Genomic DNA, 6,733 nt, shown 5'->3' with positions numbered 1-6,733 from the left:
CGTGAGCCGATGGTGGTCGAGGCAACCGCCCGCACCAGCTCGAGGCATGTGCCCACACCAAGGCCCGGCATGTATCGATGGTGTTCGACGTAGGGGCCATCTTCTGCTGATGGTGGTCGAGGCAAGAGCCCGCACCAAGGGCCAGCGTGTGCCCATGGTGCTCGAGGCAACCGTCCGCACCAGGGCCCAGCGTGTGCCGATGGTGGTCGAGGCAACCGCCCGCACCAGGGCCCAGCGTGTGCCGATGGTGCTCGAGGCAACCGCCCGCACCAAGGGCCGGCTTGTGCCGATGGTGTTCGAGGCAACCGCCCGCACCAGGGCCCAGCGTGTGCCGATGGTGGTCGAGGCAACCGCCAGCACCAGGGCCCAGCGTGTGCCGATGGTGGTCGAGGCAACCGCCCGCACCAAGGCCGAGCGTGTGCCGATGGTGGTCGAGGCAAGCGCCCGCACCAGGGCCCAACGTGTGCCGATGGTGGTCGAGGCAAGCGCCCTCACCAAGGTCGAGCGTGTGCCGATGGTGGTCGAGGCAACCGCCCGCACCAGGGCCCAGCGTGTGCCGATGGTGGTCGAGGCAAGCGCCCGCACCAGGGCCGAGCGTGTGCCGATGGTGGTCGAGGCAAGCGCCCGCACCAGGGCCCAGCGTGTGCCGATGGTGGTCGAGGCAAGCGCCCTCACCAAGGCCGAGCGTGTGCCGATGGTGGTCGAGGCAACCGGCCGCACCAAGGGCCGGCGTGTGCCGATGGTGTTCGAGGCAACCGCCCGCACCAGGGCCCAGCGTGTGCCGATGGTGGTCGAGCCAGGAGCCCGCACCAAGGGCCGACTTGTGCCGATGGTGTTCGGGGCAACCGCCCGCACCAGGGCCCTGCGTGTGCCGATGGTGCTGGGGGCAACCGCCCGCACCAGGGCCCAGCGTGTGCCGATGGTGCTGGGGGCAAGCGCCCGCACCAGGGCCCAGCGTGTGCCGATGGTGGTCGAGGCAAGCGCCCGCACCAGTGCCCAGCGTGTGCCGATGGTGGTCGAGGCAAGCGCCCGCACCAGGGCCCAGCGTGTGCCGATGGTGCTGGGGGCAAGCGCCCGCCCCAGGGCCCAGCGTGTGTCGATGGTTATCGGGGCAACCGGCCGCACCAGGGCCCAGGGTCTGCCGATGGTGCTCGAGGCAACCGCCCGCACCAAGGCTCAGCATGTGCCGATTGTGATCGAGGCAACAACCCACACCAGGGCCCAGCTTGTGCCGATGGCGGTCGAGGCAAGTGCCCGTACCGAAGGGCAGCCTATGCCGATGATGGTCGATGCATGTGCCATCACCATGCGTCATCATGTGCCATTGATGGTCGAGGCCTTGGCCGAAGTTCGATTTTGAGCCACGGTGCCCATGCTTGGCTCCAGCATGTGCTGGTGCCGCATTTTTTTCACTCGGGACAGCATCGCCGGAGCATCGCCGGAGTACCGCCGGAGTACCGCCGGAGAACCTGACCGGCGGCATTGGGGTTCCGGCGATTGGGAGGGGGGCCGGGGGGGTGTGCGCACATGATGTGCGATGGGTGCTGGTACTTGGCCTTGTGTTGGCCCCCTATCCCTCATCAAACCTCTGAGAATTCACACCCCCTTAAAGAGCATTTGAGATTTTACAGGTTTGCTACCAGTAGCCGTTAAAGTGTCTGAAATGGGGACACTTTTTTCAAACGGTCACAAAATCTTCTCTACTTCGAGTTTTTAGCTGAATTTTTTTGTGCATGCCAACAAAAATATAAGGATCATGCCTACAAAATTTGGGGCCAAAAATCCTTATAAAAAAATTTTAAAAAATCCCGAACCGCAAAAAGTTTCAAAAATCATGAAAAATAGAAAACGAGTCATCTTCCAACGAAACTTCACGTGAAGGCTTAGGGGACCATTGTATGAATTTACAAGCCATAAAAATGGCATTGGCACGGCAGAAATTTGAAGATGTGCCTAAACCCACCAGGGCCCAGCGTGTGCCGATGGTGCTCGAGGCAACCGCCCGCACCAGGGCCCAGCGTGTGCCGATGGTGCTCGAGGCAAGCGCCCGCACCAGGGCCCAGCGTGTGCCGACGGTGGTCGAGGCAACCGCCCGCACCAGGGCCGATAGTGTGCCGATGGTGCTCGAGGCAACCTGTCGCACCAGGGCCCAGCGTGTGCCGATGGTGATCGAGGCAACCTGCCGCACCAGGGCCCAGCGTGTGCCGATGCTGGTCGAGGCAAGCGCCCGCACCAGCGCCCAGCGTGTGCCGATGGTGCTCGAGGCAACCGACCGCACCAGGGCCCAGCGTGTGCCGATGGTGCTCGAGGCAACCTGCCGCACCAGGGCCCAGCGTGTGCCGATGGCGCTCGAGGCAAGCTCCCGCACCAGGGCCCAGCGTGTGCCGATGGTGCTCGAGGCAACCTGCCGCACCAGGGCCCAGCGTGTGCCGATGGTGCTCGAGGCAACCTGCCGCACCAGGGCCCAGCGTGTGCGGATGGTGCTCGAGGCAAGCGCCCGCACCAGGGCCCAGCGTGTGCCGATGGTGGTCGAGGCAACCGCCCGCACCAGGGCCCAGCGTGTGCCGATGGTGGTCGAGGCAACCTGCCGCACCAGGGCCCAGCGTGTGCCGATGGTGCTCGAGGCAACCTGCCGCACCAGGGCCCAGCGTGTGCCGATGGTGCTCGAGGCAACCGACCGCACCAGGGCCCAGCGTGTGCCGATGGTGGTCGAGGCAACCGCCCGCACCAGGGCCCAGCGTGTGCCGATGGTGGTCGAGGCTGCCGATGATGGTCGAGGCAACCTGCCGCACCAGGGCCCAGCGTGTGCCGATGGTGCTCGAGGCAACCGACCGCACCAGGGCCCAGCGTGTGCCGATGGTGCTCGAGGCAAGCGCCCGCACCAGGGCCCAGCGTGTGCCGATGGTGGTCGAGGCAACCTGCCGCACCAGGGCCCAGCGTGTGCCGATGGTGGTCGAGGCAAGCGCCCGCACCAGGGCCCAGCGTGTGCCGATGGTGGTCGAGGCAAGCGCCCGCACCAGGGCCCAGCGTGTGCCGATGGTGGTCGAGGCAACCTGCCGCACCAGGGCCCAGCGTGTGCCGATGGTGCTCGAGGCAACCGACCGCACCAGGGCCCAGCGTGTGCCGATGGTGCTCGAGGCAACCTGCCGCACCAGGGCCCAGCGTGTGCCGATGGCGCTCGAGGCAAGCTCCTGCACCAGGGCCCAGCGTGTGCCGATGGTGCTCGAGGCAACCTGCCGCACCAGGGCCCAGCGTGTGCCGATGGTGCTCGAGGCAAGCGCCCGCACCAGGGCCCAGCGTGTGCCGACGGTGGTCGAGGCAACCGCCCGCACCAGGGCCGATAGTGTGCCGATGGTGCTCGAGGCAACCTGTCGCACCAGGGCCCAGCGTGTGCCGATGGTGATCGAGGCAACCTGCCGCACCAGGGCCCAGCGTGTGCCGATGCTGGTCGAGGCAAGCGCCCGCACCAGCGCCCAGCGTGTGCCGATGGTGCTCGAGGCAACCGACCGCACCAGGGCCCAGCGTGTGCCGATGGGGCTCGAGGCAACCTGCCGCACCAGGGCCCAGCGTGTGCCGATGGCGCTCGAGGCAAGCTCCCGCACCAGGGCCCAGCGTGTGCCGATGGTGCTCGAGGCAACCTGCCGCACCAGGGCCCAGCGTGTGCCGATGGTGCTCGAGGCAACCTGCCGCACCAGGGCCCAGCGTGTGCGGATGGTGCTCGAGGCAAGCGCCCGCACCAGGGCCCAGCGTGTGCCGATGGTGGTCGAGGCAACCGCCCGCACCAGGGCCCAGCGTGTGCCGATGGTGGTCGAGGCAACCTGCCGCACCAGGGCCCAGCGTGTGCCGATGGTGCTCGAGGCAACCTGCCGCACCAGGGCCCAGCGTGTGCCGATGGTGCTCGAGGCAACCGACCGCACCAGGGCCCAGCGTGTGCCGATGGTGGTCGAGGCAACCGCCCGCACCAGGGCCCAGCGTGTGCCGATGGTGGTCGAGGCTGCCGATGATGGTCGAGGCAACCTGCCGCACCAGGGCCCAGCGTGTGCCGATGGTGCTCGAGGCAACCGACCGCACCAGGGCCCAGCGTGTGCCGATGGTGCTCGAGGCAAGCGCCCGCACCAGGGCCCAGCGTGTGCCGATGGTGGTCGAGGCAACCTGCCGCACCAGGGCCCAGCGTGTGCCGATGGTGGTCGAGGCAAGCGCCCGCACCAGGGCCCAGCGTGTGCCGATGGTGGTCGAGGCAAGCGCCCGCACCAGGGCCCAGCGTGTGCCGATGGTGGTCGAGGCAACCTGCCGCACCAGGGCCCAGCGTGTGCCGATGGTGCTCGAGGCAACCGACCGCACCAGGGCGGAGCGTGTGCCGATGGTGGTCGAGGCAAGCGCCCGCACCAGGGCCCAGCGTGTGCCGATGGTGGTCGAGGCAACCTGCCGCACCAGGGCCCAGCGTGTGCCGATGGTGCTCGAGGCAACCGACCGCACCAGGGCGGAGCGTGTGCCGATGGTGGTCGAGGCAAGCGCCCGCACCAGGGCCCAGCGTGTGCCGATGGTGGTCGAGGCTGCCGATGGTGGTCGAGGCAACCTGCCGCACCAGGGCCGAGCGTGTGCCGATGGTGCTCGAGGCAACCGGCCGCACCAGGGCCCAGCGTGTGCCGATGGTGGTCGAGGCAAGCTGCCGCACCAGGGCCCAGCGTGTGCCGATGGTGTTCGAGGCAACCGACCGCACCAGGGCCCAGCGTGTGCCGATGGTGCTCGAGGCAACCTGCCGCACCAGGGCCCAGCGTGTGCCGATGGTGGTCGAGGCAACCTGCCGCACCAGGGCCCAGCGTGTGCCGATGGTGGTCGAGGCAAGCGCCCGCACCAGGGCCCAGCGTGTGCCGATGGTGGTCGAGGCAACCGACCGCACCAGGGCCCAGCGTGTGCCGATGGTGCTCGAGGCAACCGGCCGCACCAGGGCCCAGCGTGTGTCGATGGTGGTCGAGGCAAGCGCCCGCACCAGGGCCCAGCGTGTGCCGATGGTGGTCGAGGCAACCGCCCGCACCAGGGCCCAGCGTGTGCCGATGGTGCTCGAGGCAACCGACCGCACCAGGGCCGAGCGTGTGCCGATGGTGGTCGAGGCAAGCGCCCGCACCAGGGCCCAGCGTGTGCCGATGGTGGTCGAGGCAACCTGTCGCACCAGGGCCCAGCGTGTGCCGATGGTGGTCGAGGCAAGCGCCCGCACCAGGGCCCAACGTGTGCCGATGGTGCTGGGGGCAAGCGCCCGCACCAGGGCCCAGCGTGTGCCGATGGTGATCGAGGCAGGCGCCCGCACCAGGGCCCAGCGTGTGCCGATGGTGGTCGAGGCAAGCGCCCGCACCAGTGCCCAGCGTGTGCCGATGGTGGTCGAGGCAAGCGCCCGCACCAGGGCCCAGCTTTTGCCGATGGTGATCGAGGCAACCGGCCGCTCCAGGGCCCAGCGTGTGCCGATGGTTATCGGGGCAACCGGCCGCACCAGGGCCCAGGGTCTGCCGATGGTGCTCGAGGCAACCGCCCGCACCAAGGCTCAGTGTCATGGTCAGGCCTTGGTCCTGCCATGACTGACCCTGAACCGAGCAGCGGTCGAGACCGAGCTGGTGGGAAAGCGGTTCTAAGGAATGAAGGCGTGCATTCGGAGCTTTGGAACATGATGCTAACATGTTGTAGGGGCAATGGGAGCCCCGGGCCGCAAGATACGCGGGGAAGTTCGGGACAATGGTCGGACACCTTCAAGCCAAGTATCCTGGCGGGTGCCATTAGTGGAAGCAATATGCGGGCACCTTCGAGTGGGTTGGTGGAGCAGCGAGCAGTATCAAGGAGCAATGGTGACCAAAGGGAAGGTTACGGGGCCCTGAGTTAGCCGGAGAAAGACCCCGACATGGCTGGGCAGAAAAGTGTCCTCGTTTCAGACATTCTTACGGTCACTGGTAGCGTATTGGGAAAATCTCTAACGCTCTTTATAGGGGGATGATTGGTGTCAGCTCTCCACCACCCCCTTGGCTAGCGGGCAGGCGGGGGCCTGGCTAGTCTGAAGTGAGCTACTCCTAGGCACTCGTGGTGTCTAGGTGGGCGGGCATCGTAGGGTCACGAGCGTGGCACGATGTTTTCTCGGGTAAGGTAAACCCGGGGACGGTTGGGGCCGGCGGGCCTCGTATCGCGCCTTTGCATGGAGACAGGGGGTTAGACGGTAGAATCCGTTATGCCCGTCGGTTTTCCCCTCCTCGAGCCGGAAGGATCATGTGATGGTGTTTACGTATGAGGGATGCCATCGAGAAAAAGGGGCGTGCGGACTAGCGGGTAGGCGTGCTGCTAGACCCCTGCGGCCAGTCGGGATGGTGTGCTGCCACTGGGGCAGTCCACCCAAGTCCCCTTGCGGGACCAGCATGATGTAGGGTGTCAATCATGCGTGCGGGCAGTCGATACTGTTGCTAAGGGCCTGAGCCCTAAGAACCGAGTCTCGTGGGACGAAATGAGCCTAGAGGCTCCGAGTTGGGCTGTTGACCAGCTTAGGTGGGGTGCTGGCGTAAACTCAATATAGGAGCCTGCGAACGATGCGGGCGGGCATGATGCTGGGTTCGCACCATGTCAAGAGGCCTCAAGGCCATGAGAACCGGGACTATGCATCCCTATGAGCATTCGAGGATCGTGGACTGGAATAGGGTTGTCCGCGGCGGAAAATGGGCACGATAGAAGGCTGACCTTGACTAGGATTAGTCTTGGTGCC

The sequence above is a fragment of the Durio zibethinus genome, unplaced genomic scaffold (genome assembly GCF_047325235.1).
Source record: "Durio zibethinus cultivar Kanyao isolate XHJ-2024 unplaced genomic scaffold, ASM4732523v1 HiC_scaffold_387, whole genome shotgun sequence".
In the NCBI taxonomy this organism is placed as follows: Eukaryota; Viridiplantae; Streptophyta; class Magnoliopsida; order Malvales; family Malvaceae; genus Durio; species Durio zibethinus.
Note: the sequence above shows the minus strand (reverse complement) of the source record.